Genomic DNA, 14992 nt, shown 5'->3' on the forward strand with positions numbered 1-14992 from the left:
CATGGCCGATGCAATGCCTACACTAGGTGTGGAGGTAGCACTTCCTGATACTGACCCTGCTCTAGATACATCTGATGGGGATGGTGTCACAAAAGTTGCACGGTCAACTGCAACACGTCGTGGTCTAGATGCAAGATAAGCTTGTTGACCTGCTACACGGTCACGAAGCTCCCTTTGTTTCTCCAAGGTCACATTCGGACAAAACTATACCTCTGAATTTGGCTCATGTAGGAGATGAGCTCGGACCTGATTATGCATAAATATTAAAATGGAACAAGTGGCAATTGGTATTCCATATTCTAATATTTAAGTAAATTTGAAAAATTAAAATCAATAAAAATTTGAAATACAAATGCTCGGCTCAATGGATTACCTTGTTTGCTCCACTAGATCGCTTGTATGGGCAAAGCTTGCAAGTCCATGGTCGAGATCCTCCACCACTCAAAGGGCAGTCAGCATTTACTTCTTCCCACCATGACCAATCATCGAACCTTCTTCCTCGACCACCAACTCGACGAGCGGGGCGGGAAGATGAAGCCATTTATGATTTCAGGCTGAAAATTGAAGGCTCAAGAGTCGAGAGAAGGAAAAATTGAAGGCTCGAGAGCAGGGAGAAGGCTCAAGAGTCAAGACTCACTCAAGAGTCGAGAGAGAAGGGAGAAGAAGAAGAAAAGAGGAGAACTTGGAACTTGGAGAAGAACTTGAAAGGAAGACTCGAGAGAAGAGGAGAAGAAGGAAGAGAAGGAAGAAGGTTCAAGGAAGAAGGAAGAAGAGAAGGGAGAAGTGAAGAGAAGATAGAAGGAAGAAGAGAAGAAAGAGAAGAAAGAGAAAGAAGAGAAAGAAGAGAAAGAAGAAGAAGGAAAAAAAGGAAGAGGTTGGAGATGGGAGGAGAAAGAAGAGAAAGAAGAAGAAGGAAGAGAAGGAAGAGGAGAAAGAAGAAGAAGGAAGAGAAAGAAGGCAGTTGGGAGCAGGACGCAAGCGGGAGCATGCGAACTAGGCACAGGCAGGAGCAGGACGCGGTTGCAGATCATCCAGGCAGGATAAGCGGGCGGCCGGCCGCAGGTAAGTTGTGCCACGTGGCGTTCCGTGTCTGAAACGGGACAGGGAACATTCCATCAATTGGAAACACGGTCCACGACGGATACGTGCCGCGGACAGCAATTCCACGTGCCGGGGGGCCGTTCCGGCCATTTCCTGTCACTATGCTTTTCACCTATTTGCCATTCCATATCATTTCTTCATAGTAGAAATACTCTCCTTGAAACTTCTTCTTATCACCTTTATTCTATTTGTCACCATCACTTTTGGTAGACAAATCACCTTTGCAATTTGTATTGGTGGAGAATGTAGCATCTCAATTGCTGCTTCCTTCTCACACTTTAAGCCACAACTCCTCCATTAGTTATGCACAAAATTCCTCAAATGTTAAAACTTAAGATCTCACTTGAGTTTTAAGAGCTGTCAATAGTCCGCTAAACTTCAATGGACAAATCTGAAGGCACTGCTAAGTTAGCTCCTTGCTAGTGTTTGGTATCTCAATGTCAATTAGTTGGTGGTACCAATTTTTAATCCGGGTAATGAATGCTTCAACTATCTCTCCTTTAGTAAACTTATTTACTGCTAGCTAATTCTCCATATTCTGAATCCTTGTTTGGTTTTGCATTTCGTACCAACTCTTCACTACATTTTCAAGCCTTTAATGCCTTGGTTGTATGTTGAACCGAGGTTAAAACACTATCACAACAACTTGTAACTAAGGCACATAGTTCATCTATGTTCCTTTGTCTACAAGCCCATATAAGATTAGCATTTAAAGGAATCATTACACTATGATTTGATGTTTATTGCCATGCTGCCATAAGTGAAGTCATCATGAAAAACCTTCACCTTACATGAGCATTCACTTGAAACCAAAGACACATGTAAACACCATAGACATATCTCTGCCTTGCATAGCCCATTTGCAATGCACTAATGAAGGCCATTTCTATCATTTATTTCTAGCACTTGAAGCATGTGTTCCAAGATTGGGTAATTGTTTTTCAAGAAAAGAAATTTCTATTGATAACACCTTAGCAAAAAGCCTCAAGTAAAATACAATGTACAAGGAACTCTATGAAGAGTAACTTATTGCATCACAAAATTCTATAGTTGTGCGAACAACCAATCCAATGGGCTGTATGGGCTGTAATGCCAAACCATACGAGGGGCAGTTTGAAAGAAAGTGCATCAACCCCATGTCTGCAAAAAAGCCTCTCTTCTCTTTCTCATCCTTTTAGACCTTCCCTGCATACTCTTCCATCTCCTCCAACCTCTCCTCTCTTCATCAAGAGGGTGAATGATCTCTATTGAGATCCTTGATAGAGCCTCCGCTATGGATACGTCCACAAGATCAACAACATGACTGCATCTCACAGTCCAAATATACCACGCTATGATATTGGCAATCAACTCCCATCTATGGTAGTGTCCTAGGGTCCAGTACGCCTATGAGTAATTTGCAGTGGGAATCCTAATAAGATGCTATCCAATGATGAGAAAAGAATAGCTCCCCTAAACATCTTCATAGCCACATGTTGGGCCTCTATCTGTGACCCATGCTACAATCCCCCTGGTCACCACCAAGGTCTTTGTTGTGTCGTGAGATATCATCCTAAGGGCTCTCCTCCAAACCTCATGGGTTGGATGGTAAATTTTTGACAAGCAGTTATCTCGGAACTTCGTTGATAGCCACTAGGACATATGCATTGAGTGCTCTTTGTTGAGTTGCATTTGGTGGTATTAATGCTGAAATGAGGACGAGAGTGGGTTTTCCAAAATCTCCATGACTATCACAGTAGTAAAAAAAAAGGCCCAAGAACTATGGAACAAGGTTTTCAAGGGTATGATCATGCATATTGTAGGCAATATAGATAAGGAAAATTGTAATAATGGAGAGTTTATTTGATTGTCTTAGGAAGCACCTACCATACCCATAGATAGTGCCTATGGTTATCCTCTAACTCTACATAGTGCACATGCTATAGGAGCCCTCCCATAATTGAGACAAATACTGAGTCTCAAAACTCCTATACACTACAAGCTATAGGAATAGAGAAATCTCCTTTGACCTCAACCTATCATCCAATATCCTCCAAAGTTTGGTTAAGATAGGTGGCGAGTTACCCAATTCGTGCGGAGTGCTGAGTGGATGCTTTCTTTGCTATGATCCTACTCATTTAAACCCTCTTGACCAACCTAGTGGTGTGGCCAAAGAAAGCCATATCACAAGGTCTATCAAGGAATAGTTCTCTCCAAATCCACTCACCTTGATCCCATTGTAATCTTTGTGGGACTCCTCCCCAACCTAGTGGTGTAGCCGAAGAAAGCCATATCATAGGGTCTATCAAGGAATAGTCCTGTCCAGATCCACCCACCTACATCCCATTGTAATCTTTGTGGGAGCCTCCTCTAGTAGGTCCAATGTCTCTATCCCTCTATCCAGCAAATAGCTTGGTGCAGGTCGAAGCCCCAGCTCTTATCCTAATGCACCAATACTTAGATCCTTTGTCAAGAGCAATGTGCCCTATCTTTGGTTGCAATCATCCACTTAGGTAAATTGTCCCCTTTAAAGAAGACACCTATCCATATCTAAGAGGTGCCTGTTAGTGAATCCTAAAAAGCAAACCACTATCCCACAAAAAAGTCAATCTCCATGGAGAATCTCCTCTAAGAGAGAGAGAGTCTTTTGTCCAAGAGTGTGGCTAGACTTTGATCTCAAGTGATGGTTAAAGAGAAGAGGCTGCCTCACCTTTTTCTTTGATTGTGATATGTGCTAATTGACGAAGGCTATCAAAAATGGATCTCTAGGCTCTGATGATGGCAAATGCAAATGCAGCCTTGAAATTCCTCTCTAAATCTTTGGTCTCAATCTCTCGAAAAATGTAGTTCATGCTAGGCTGCCACGGTCCTCCAAGTTTAGCTTTAACCCCCATAGCAATAACTTCTTCCAAGGCCCAAGAAGACCCTTTTTTTAATTTAGAAGGGACTAAGTGAATAACCACTTCAGGAGGGTGATAGTGGCTTCTTACCAAATGTAATTCAAGTGCTGGTGAAGATTGCTGCCAAATTTCAAAAATGGGAGCAAAAGGGTGAAGAAACACTCCAGCCCGTCACGTCGCGCATGCTACCCCCGCCCCCGTCTGATCGTCGCACCACCTCCCGTCAGATTCATCACGCCTGCCCCACTGTTCCCTCCCCATCACCATCGCCAGAGCGTCCTCTTGCTTGCGGCACGTTGCCACTGCCCCATGCAGCGCCTGCTCGTTCCCCCGTGCCTGTGCCCCCGCACTGTCTGCGCCCGCCCCACCCCGCCCTCCCCCTATCCCCCCTGCACCTATCCCGCCCGCCCCTGCCCCATTTTCTGCTCCCTTGGCCGCCGCCCCTGCCTGTCTTTCCCTCCCCCCATCCCGCACCGCCACCTTGAGGCCTAGCCCCCTGTCAGACACACACACCACCGGCATCGAAAACATCGAAACCCCCCTCCCCCCCCCCGGCGGCCATCGGCATCCCCCGCCTCCAGTTGCTCCCTCCCCCTGCAACAACTTCCCCCTCCAGTAGCACAACAGCGTGATAGGTAGGTTCTCTCAGAAGGAATGCACAATGGAAACCTCTGGTCAGACGCTCAAGCACTCAACGAGTGCCCCCCAGTCAAACACCTTGCCCAAAGTCCTCTCTGAGGAGAAGCTCTTAGCCGTCTCCGAGCTAAGGAGCTGGAGCTAATGGAAACAGCGATTTATGGTCAAGTAGTAGGACATTCCCTAGCCAAGGCCCAACTTTGGAATTGGCTTCACTCCACGCTACGCATCGGCACAACACAAATTGTGGAGACAGTCCTATTGGGCCGAGGGATCTTCATGGTTCCCCGGCTCAGCTCGGCGGACACAGCTCGCGAGTTACTCGCCTGTTCACCATATGCGTCCACAAAGCGGGTCGTATACATGGTCCCTTGGCACAGTGGCTTTACTGTGGAGGGTTTTGCACTCCACAACACGTTTCTTCGGCACCCAGTCACCCTTCTTTTCCCCGGCTTGGCGATTGAGTATCGCCAGTTGGTGGAAGACTTTGGAGGGCTCTACGGTACAGTCCTTCCCGCGTCTTTTGCGGATGCAGTGACAGCAGCAAGAGTCCCAAAGGTACACGTGGCAATGAAAGAGGTCAAGAATATCCCACAGTTTCTAGAGATTGAGGCAGGTGAGCACTCCTTTAGGCAGCAGGTCATTGTGACCGGGCAACCAAGGCAGTGCCTGCGCTGCCACAACTTTGGGCATCAAGCAACAGTTTGTACACGTTTCGGAGCCAAGGCAGCTCTGCCAACAAACCTGCAGATGGATCCAGAGACGACAGAGAGAGAGACGGCAGGGGGGGGCGCAACTAACTCCTCAGACTCAACCTCGTTAGCAGGGTGCAGGCGGGCGAGCAACGCTCTCTCGGTAGAGCACTTCAGAGCCCCCCTTATCGTCCCACCTGCCAGGACCACAACCCCCACATCCTCCACCCACCCCCCCTACCAAGCACCCCCCCTGATCCCCACCCGGTTCAGGTGATCCCCCCTAGACCCACCCCCTCTCCTCCGACAGGAGGTGATGAGCCACACACCCCTATCTCCTCCGCACACCAGCAATCTTCCCACTCCCACACAGCCACCAACTCATCTGCCCCTGCCACCCGCTACACCTTCCCAAGACAGGCATAGCTGTTGCCACAAGAGTTCTTCCGCAGTGGCCCATGGTTTTGCATGAGAGTTGCGGAGCGCGGAGAATTCCCACTACCTCCAAAGGTGGGGATCTTCGTGGTTCGTAAGTCAAGGAGGGGCAAGGTCCATCTACTAGCACCACCGGATGGACCAAACTACGCCTTTTTTCTTCAGTCCTACTTAGGGGAGTGGACGACTACACAGATTGAGGAGGAGTTGAAGAGTCAACTGGCAGATTACAGCTCCTAGTATATGGGAGATGAAGGATTAGCACTATTTGCACAACAGTGGCCTGGTTGCATGATGGACATTAACTAGTGGACTCGTGCCGAGGTCCCACACTTGGGCATATCTTTCGAGCCACTCCACAGTGGAGAGCTCCGAGGGACATGATCGATTGGCCCTCAGCACAGATGGCCCGTTTCTACCAGTGTACAGAGTTGCGACTCTCAACATGGCTGATAGATGCATTGATAGTACCACCTGGAACATCTATCACCCCTATGGTCCGGCGGAGGGCCACCATGGGGGACTGGGGTTCACCATCTAGACCGGCGGCAAAGCGAACTTGCATGCCTCACAGTTTCTTCTCCTCATCAGCAGCATCCAAACCGAACAGATGCCCGTTCAGTCAGTCACAAGTTTCCCCATGAGCTTACACCTTGCATCCTGGAATATGAATAGTCTCAACTACAGTGGGGCACGTGGTTCCAAGAAGTTGATTGTTCGGCAGGAGTTGCAACCTGCCCTTGCCGTACGGATCAACATCTTGCTTCTGAAGGAGCACAAGCTCATCCCCACCTAGGCCCAGCAGGTTGGGAAGCTACTTCCGAGCAGCTCACACACTTACTGGGAACATGCCATAGGTGCCCACAGCAGGAGTGGAGGCGTATGCACCTCTATTGGCCCGAGTCTCACTGCCTGTGTACGAGACCACGGAACGATAGTGGCAGGAAGGGTTCTATGGATCAAATTGGATATTGGGGACTCGTGCATTGGAGTTCTCAACGTCTATGCCCCTACGGAGGAGGTTAGGGCACGTAGCAGGTTCTGGGTGGAGATCACAGATGGACTCCTAGAGGTGGACTCCTAGATCGTTGGAGGAGATTTCAACAACCTAGAGGCCTTGGAGGACCATTAGAGCGAGAGGCAGAAACTACCAGGGCATGGCTGGGGAGGAGCACGAGGCATGAAAGGTCCTTTTGCTTGCAGTCGGAGCACATGATGCTTGGAGAGACCCAGCCTTCCACAGGAGGGAGAGGTCGTTGGACTTCTCTTGGGAATACAGGCAACTAGGTGGAGTCCTGTTGCAGCGGTTGGACAGGTTTTATGTGGGAGAGTGGGGAGGCTCTCGTGGAGGCTAGATTGAGTAGTTCGCAGGCATCACACTATCCGATCATTGCCTGGTTCTCCTGACACTTGATCCCCCAACATCCGCCCTAGACACACAATCCTGTCAAATCCCTAACTCGATCTATAAGAGGGAGGAGATGACGAGACAGACATAGTTGCACTCGTACGTAGTACGAGCTGGTTCGTACTATACGGTTCATACCGTACCGCACCATACGAATTCGTACAAAAAACAATCACTTTTTTTTTTTAGCGTGGTTGTTGTTGGTGGTGGTTTGGGTTGTTGACTGTTGTTGTTGTGGTGGTGGTGGTGATTTTGTAGCCTTGATCGATCAACCAAGAAAGGGGGTGGAAGCTTGATTAGAATCCTCATACATGTTTTGTTATGATTTATCCTAGACCCAAAGGCCATACATAAGATATTCAAGCAGTTCCAAACGTTTCTAATTGATGTCCCATCATCTTTCACAATATATTAGTGTCATCAATAAATAAATTCAGCACCATTTAAGCATCATAAAGTAGCTTAATCCTATTGATTTTACCTTTGTTCACAGCTCATTTTGCACCACCCAAACCCAAAGCATTAGTACACATTGCTAATAAAACTAGGCTAGAGGATAGCTTGGCCTAATGTACCTTCTGAGAGTACACGAATTAGTGAATGTAACATCGGTAGCTACTTTAGCCTTAGCAATGCCAAACAAAACCATAACAAAATTCATAAATCTTTTCCCAAAACCTTTGGTGGTTTGTTTGGTAACTGTTGGTCTCATAGGTTATTTTGGCCTCTTGTAGACGTTAATAAAGCATCTCATGTCATTTCATCTCTCTCTCTCTCTCTCTCTCTCTCTCAAGCATACATGCCTCTTATTTGTATGATCATTCATGTATGATGTATCCACTCCTATGTATGTACTTGTAAGTTGTAGCACATGTTGCGCATGCAGCATATGCCATAGAGGCTTTGGCGTATTACCCTCAAGTATTCATCTTATATACTCCAATAGCATTGCTATTTAGACTTTAAACATCTGTTCTATCATCTATAGTTCAAAATAATGAAGTTAATTTTCTTTTCGTACTAATATCGTACCGTACCTTATAAAATCTTAAGGTATCATTTAGTACCATATTTTATCGTACCGTACTTTTCGTACCTGACAACTATGGAGACAGATAGAGCAGATTTGGACCAGAGAGTGGGACAGGAGGGACCGGATATCAAAGGAGGTTGCAGAGGTCCTAGCCGAGTCGGGCAGAATCTGCCAAGATGTAGCCATACAGGCCAGGCAGCAGTGCTTGGAGGAGGAGATAGCACTTCGGCGAGACTTGGCATCCGCATAGAGATTATTGCAGGAGGCACTAGGGGATCCCACCCTCCACGCATAGAAGGTGTACGTGCGAGCAGCCATTGCCGGCCTAGATGACAGATGCTCCGAGTTCTCTTTCTGAACCTCAGCAGCCTTCTGGGCACGGAAGGGGAACACGATGTGCAAGGAGTTCTTCCAAGTGTACCAGCCCCGCACCGCAGGAGAGCAAATACGTAGCCTTCCGGATCACTATGGCAAAACCCGTTCTAGCCCAGACGAGGTGATGGAGATTCCAACCAACTATTACACGCACCTTTTCCACCAGGAGACAGCTTCAGCTAGAGGACAGAGATGTAGACAACAGGTATGGGATCACATCCCTCCCTCATCACAGAGGAGATGGGGCGCTCCCTCCTAGGCCCCTTCACAGAGAAGGAACTAGAGGAGACTTTTCATACACAGGATGGGCAAAAATGCTCGTGGGAGGATGGCCTCTCTAAGGCCTTCTTCATTACCTACTAGAAAGTAGTGAAGGACCCCCTACTAATGCCCTTACAGGAGATTTTCACTTCACGACAGATGCCAGGGAGTCTCTCGGCAGGCCTTATCAGTCTTCTCCCCAAAGGGGGAGACCGGTTGGAGCTTTCCCAGTGGAGAACGATTACCTTATTGTTAGTGGCCTACAAGGCATTGGCAAAGAGGATTGGTAGGTGACTACGCTCCGTGCTTCTAGATATCATCCATGACACACAGACAGGCTTTGTCCAGGATAGGAGCATCCTAGACAATGTATTTACCTTCTTTGAGGCAACAGAGTGGGCTCATCACAATGGGCAAAGACTAGCAGTACTACTCTTGGATTTCGAGAAACCTTATGACAAGGTGGACTGGGATTTCCTAGAGGGCACCATAGGCAAAAGGCGAGGGGAGGAGTTTCGGCTGGAAAGATCGGTTTGAGAAGGCTACCCCCTAGCCCCATACCTGTTTCTACTCTTCGGAAAGGCAAAGGCGATGTCTCACTTTCTCAGGTCACGTATGAGCAGCCTCCAACTTCAAGTGAGAGAGGAGATTGAGTTGTTAGACTCAGAGTACGCAGATGATACAACCCTCTACATAGAGGACGATGAGTTGATGCTAGAGAGAGTGAGGCTGGCTCTTGACGTGTTTTGCTCTACAGCAGGAGCGAAAATCAACTGGCGAAAGTTGGTTGGTTTACTCACAGACCCGGACTCCAGTACGGAGTGGGGCATCTACCAGGAATTTAGATGGGTGAGCAAAGGCCAGACCGTCCGGTACCTAGGGTTCAACATCACTCCTACCCAACAGTTTCTTCTTGTCCTGGATTCTATTCGGAGGAACTGACCTACTCGAGCACAGTTCACCTCTCACTAGCCAGATAAGCCCTGGTGATTAACCAGGTTCTCCTAGTGACGGCCTGGTACATCGCGTCATGTTGGTGCTTCTCCTTGTTGTGCGTAGTGCAGCTTCGCGCCTAGTGCAGAATTTCTTTTAGTCAGGGTCTAATAGTTCCAGGGATTCTAGGGCCAAGGTGGCGTGGGTGACCATCATACGACATAGGTCAGAGGGAAGGCTTGGGATCATAGACCCAGAGTATTAGAGGTTGGCCCTCTTGGGCAAGCTAGTTGTCCACGGTCTCACACCAGGCGGGCAAACCTGGAAGGTCTTATTGCAGGAGGGCCTTCAGGAGTGTAGACCGACGCTTGGCATGGAGTGGAGGCCGTCCCTGAGATGGATCTTCACGTCAGCCCAGATCACCCCCCTCCCCCTCACAGATCACCTTTCCTTTGCAGCTTACTCCGCGTATGGCAGGGCCTCCGTAAGGCCCTAATCCAGAGCCCCCACATCCAGTGGGCTGGGTGGGAGGCCGGCATGGCTTGTACCATCAAGACATGGCGGGAGGCATAGTTGTCTTCAGACGCGTCTGAAATGAATTTCAGACGTCTGTAAACGTCTGAAAAACAGACGTCTGAAAACCCCATATCAGACTAGACGTTTTTTTAATTTAAAAATGTTGACAACTTTACACAAAAGCATATAGAATGTGGTCGCCTTTATCTGCCGACTCTTTCCCTGGATCCAGGCAGTCTGAAACACACACTCCTGAGGAATCGTGACTGAAAATGACTAAACTCAGCCTGAGGAACTCCACAAACTGTGGGAAACACAGCTCTCTACTTGGAAATACTGCTGCCCCAAACTTTTTGATCATCAGGTAAGATCTCTCTCTCTCTCTCTCTCTCTCTCTCTCTCTCTCTCTCTCTCTCTCTCTCTCTCACAGGCTTCAGCCTGTGAGCACTGAGCAGTGCAGACTGCAGTGAGTCTTCAAAGTCCAGACTCTTCACTGTTCACAACTTCACAGTCTACAGACCTGAAGGCTGAATATTGAGATTCGAGGTTACAAACCTGGAGACTGGAACCTGGGACTACAGTGCACACTGCACACTGCTTACTGCAGTAACTGGCCACTGCACAGTGGCTGAAAATTAAGTTCTGAAATTTGAAAGCTGAAGCCTGAAGTCTGGACTCTGGACTCTGAAGTTTAAACTCTGGAGTCTGAAGTCTGAAGTTTGAACTTTGAACCTTTGGAATATGAAGTTTGAAGACTGAAGTTGTTGCCACTGGTCCGTTGGAACTTGGAAGTTGGAACATTGAAGTCTGAAGATTCAAGAGAAGATTACAGGCCTCTCTCTCAGTTTGTAAGTTCTGTGCAGTGTGAGGTTATCTAAGCCTCTGAGGCTCTGAGCTGAGAGCTCTCTCTCTCTCAGCCTTCAGGCTTCAGCCTTCAAAGTTTAAACTTCAAGTTCAAAGACTGCATAGTGCAGACTCCAGAGTCCAGACTCCAGAGCACTGCAGAATTCAGATTGGTGATTGGTCAGTGGGTCACAGCAAAATTACTATTATGTCATGACTTATGACTCGTGTCTTCATTAAATTTGTATCAGATTTTAACTTTTGAATATGGGAAGAAAGCGGAAAGCTGAATGGGATCATGTTACTGTTGTCAAAACAGTTGAAAAAGGGCAGAATACATGTAAATGCAAATATTGTGGACACACTTGGGATGGTGGCCTACTACGCATAAGGGTACATATTTTGGGATTGTCAGGGCTTGGTGTGGAAAAATGCACTGTTGCACCACAAAGTGCAAAGGATATATGTCGTAGATTGCATGTGGGTGTTGGAGGGCAAGGGTCCACAACAAACATTGATGCAGCTGTATCTGATTTGGGAGATGCTTCTCATGTCAGTGGATGTGGCTCTGGCAATGTAGATGTAAGTGTCACTGTTGGGCAGCCTGGACAATCAAGCTCTCAAGAGCATGTGAGCAAAAAAAAGAAAGTGGCCAAATCACAGGGTGCTTTAGCAAAAGCATGGGATTTGCAAGCAAGAAAGGAGGCAGATATTGCTGTTCGTCGCTTCTTCTATGCACAGGATATTCCATTTTGGAAAGCAAAGAGCCCATATTTTCTTGGCATGCTAAAGGCAGTTGGGCAAGTGGGTCTGAGCTACAAACCACCTTCGTATAACAGTCTACACACGAAGGACCTTGTGGAGGAGGTCAAATGCATTGACCGTGAATTGCTTGACATTAGGGAGAAGTGGAAGAGATATGGATGTAGCATTGTCTGTGATGGATGGTCAGATGCAAGGCGTAGGCCTATTATAAATGTTATGGGTACATCTATTTATGGTTGAGTGTTTTTAAAAGCTGTTGATACTAGTGGTGAATACAAGTCTAGGGAGTTTATCTTTGGTATCTTGAAAGATGTGATCCTTGATATTGGCCCAGATTATGTGGTGCAGGTATGTATGGACAATGCAGCTAACTGCGTGAGAGTAGGTGATTCAAACAAAGCAGGAGTTGCCTAATATTTTTTTTTACTAGATGTACATGCCATTGCTTGGATCTTCTGTTAGAAGATATTGGGAAGCCTGCTTGGATTGCCCCTGTGTTGGCTAAAGCAAATAAAGTTGTCACATTTGTTACACGCAAGCATACAATATTGGCATTGTATCGCCAATTCAGTAAAAAAGAACTATTGAAGCCATCGACCACACGGTTTGCTTACATGTTTATCATATTAGTGAACTTGTTGGATGAGAGATGCTACAATGGTTTATGGTGTATGGTTGTTAGTGATGCCTGGGTAAGGAAGAAAGCTTCACATACAGTAAAGGGAATGGAAGTAGCTGAGATTGTTTTGGGTGCATGTTTTTGGAATGATGCCAAGATGATCATTAAGATTTGTGCACCCATTCTTCAAATCCTCCGTCTTGCTGATAGAGAAGGGGCCACGATGGGGCTTTTGTATGAGATGACAGATCGGATGATAGAGAAAATGGATTCCTTGGAAGGAGTGACTGAGTCTAGGGTGCAAGAAATCAAAGGCCTTTGTGTTGACAGATGGGATATGATGCACTCACCCTTACATGCTGCAGCCTTTGTTTTGCATCCTGTTTGGAGAGCCAAGAATCCTGATAGCGATAAGGAGGTGCATGAAGGATGGATGACAGTGATAGAGAGGTACACAAAATATGATGTGGATATGCAAGGTGTTCTATGTGATAAGCTTGACATGTACAAGTCGGAATCAGGTGCATTTTCTCGGCCACTTGCAAGAGATGAGAAAAGAATGCATCAGGGTGTGAAATGGTGGGAGACATTTGGCCCATGCGTACCTAGATTGCAGCAATTGGCTTTAAGAATACTCTCACAAGGATCTTGTGCCTCTCCTTGTGAGGGAAATTGGAGCACATTTTCACTGATTCAAACAAAGAGAAGGAATAAATTGCTTCCAAAACATACTGAGCAGCTTGTATATATTCATACAAACCTTTGTCTTATCAATAAAATTAAGGAATCATGCTATGAAAAGATTGAGGTTACATTGGACATGCTTAACAAGGAGAAGGATGATGATAGATTGCTTGCATTGTAGCAGATACGAGAGGAAGAGGACATCGTAGCCTCATTGCCAGTGCCACAGAGCGAGGCAAGCACTAGTGATGCTCCTAGCTCGAGTTCTCTTGGTCCACATCAGAGGGATGAGGATGATAATGATGACGATGATGATGATGAGCAAGAGGAGGAGGAGGAGGAGGAGGAGGATTGCACTCTTGAGAATGATGAAGATAATGAGTAGATTAGTTGATGACAGATGAATCATGAATCATGATATATGATGTGACTCTATTATGCAGTTTTCAGTTTTGCTTTTGGTTGTTCCCTTTCAGTTTTTAGTCTACTATGCAGTTGGCATTGGGCAACTTGGCTTGAATCTTGATGACAGATTTATCATGTATCATGTCAATTCCTTGAAAGTTGAATGATGAATCATGAATCCTTCTATATTGACTCAAACTCTGGAGTCTCACTCTTCAAAGTTCAAGAGTTGTGCATTGTTCTTTTATTTTGAAATTAGCACATGCTTATCATGTTTATCATATCTTAAAGTTGTGTATTTTTCTCATATTTTATTAAGAATATGTTAAAAAATTAGGGTCACGTATGATTCAGGTCTAGGGTCTAAATCATACTCGTTTCATACTTTCATACGCGTTTGCGTTTGACGTTTTATTCACGTATGGAAAAACTATGGCGAGAGGTATACAGAATGGCGGACGAGGAGGTGTTGCAGCAAGTATCAGGCTGCCAAAGAGGAGTGAAGTTGAGAAGGGAGATAGACGCAGCAATACCTCCAGAGTGGCTTGCTCCCCTGATACGAGAGCCAATAGAGCACGAGGAGGTATGGGCAGCTAGGTATTCACCAACAAGCATCCCTCTTTAGGTGGTAGGTAGAGTGGGTGGCACCCCGCAGGGGACTTTCTTCACCATTCAGGAGGGGAGACGTTTGGCCCTTGACGGAGGGCAGCAGGATGAGGGGATTGCCGCCCTTTCATGGAGGAGGATTCGGGTGGTGGGCCTTTAGGAAAAGACATGGCGACTAGACCCCTATGTTTTTTGGGAGGAGCTTAGGGAGTAGCGCCTTTGGATCTGGGAGGGCAGACCACTTGATAAGGTGGAGTGAGATCCAGGAGAGTGGCTATGGCCGGCTTTGCGGTCACCAAGAAGCCACCCAGGTTCCTAGAGTATACTGCCAGGATTGGCAGACATGTACTGATGCAGGGGTATATGGACCGGGCGCCTTCGCGTAACAGGCACTGGGCGGAGCAGAGCATCACGGAGCCCTTCCGACGGACCTTCTGGCACCGCCTATGGGATAGCTGGAGGCCGAGGAGAATGTCGTATTTCTTATGGCTAGTGGCACATGGAGGCTTGGCGGTGGGAAGTTGGCTTGCCCAGATCTAGGAGGGAGGTTGTAAGCGTTGCACATAGCAACCTCTAGAAACCCCAAAGCACTGCCTTTGGTCATGTGAGGAGGGGTAGCTCGTGTGGAGAGGAGCATGCCACATCCTTCGTCATATAGCACCCAGTCTTGGGTGCATCTCATGGGGAGCTTTCTGTTGGGCAGGCATTCAGCCAGGGCCGTCACCTTTTGTATGAGGCTGGGATGCAGGATACGATATTCATTATCGAGGCAGGGTCGTGCGCAGTGGTCGGTTTGGAGGC

The 14992-nt window shown here is 47.1% G+C and overlaps 1 protein-coding gene and 1 pseudogene across 1 annotated transcript in view; one reads left to right on the top strand and one right to left on the bottom strand.

Annotated features, from left to right (window-relative positions):
- PDE149 (integral membrane TerC family protein) overlaps positions 1 to 14992 on the bottom strand; it is a 188362-nt gene that overhangs the window by 30196 nt on the left and 143174 nt on the right. The gene's annotated exons all lie outside the window — the stretch shown is intronic.
- LOC148040499 (uncharacterized) lies at positions 11181 to 13565 on the top strand (annotated as a pseudogene).

This window comes from Lygodium microphyllum, chromosome 2 (assembly GCF_053477565.2).
Source record: "Lygodium microphyllum isolate KBCC chromosome 2, Lygodium_microphyllum_v1.1.10, whole genome shotgun sequence".
NCBI lineage: Eukaryota > Viridiplantae > Streptophyta > Polypodiopsida > Schizaeales > Lygodiaceae > Lygodium > Lygodium microphyllum.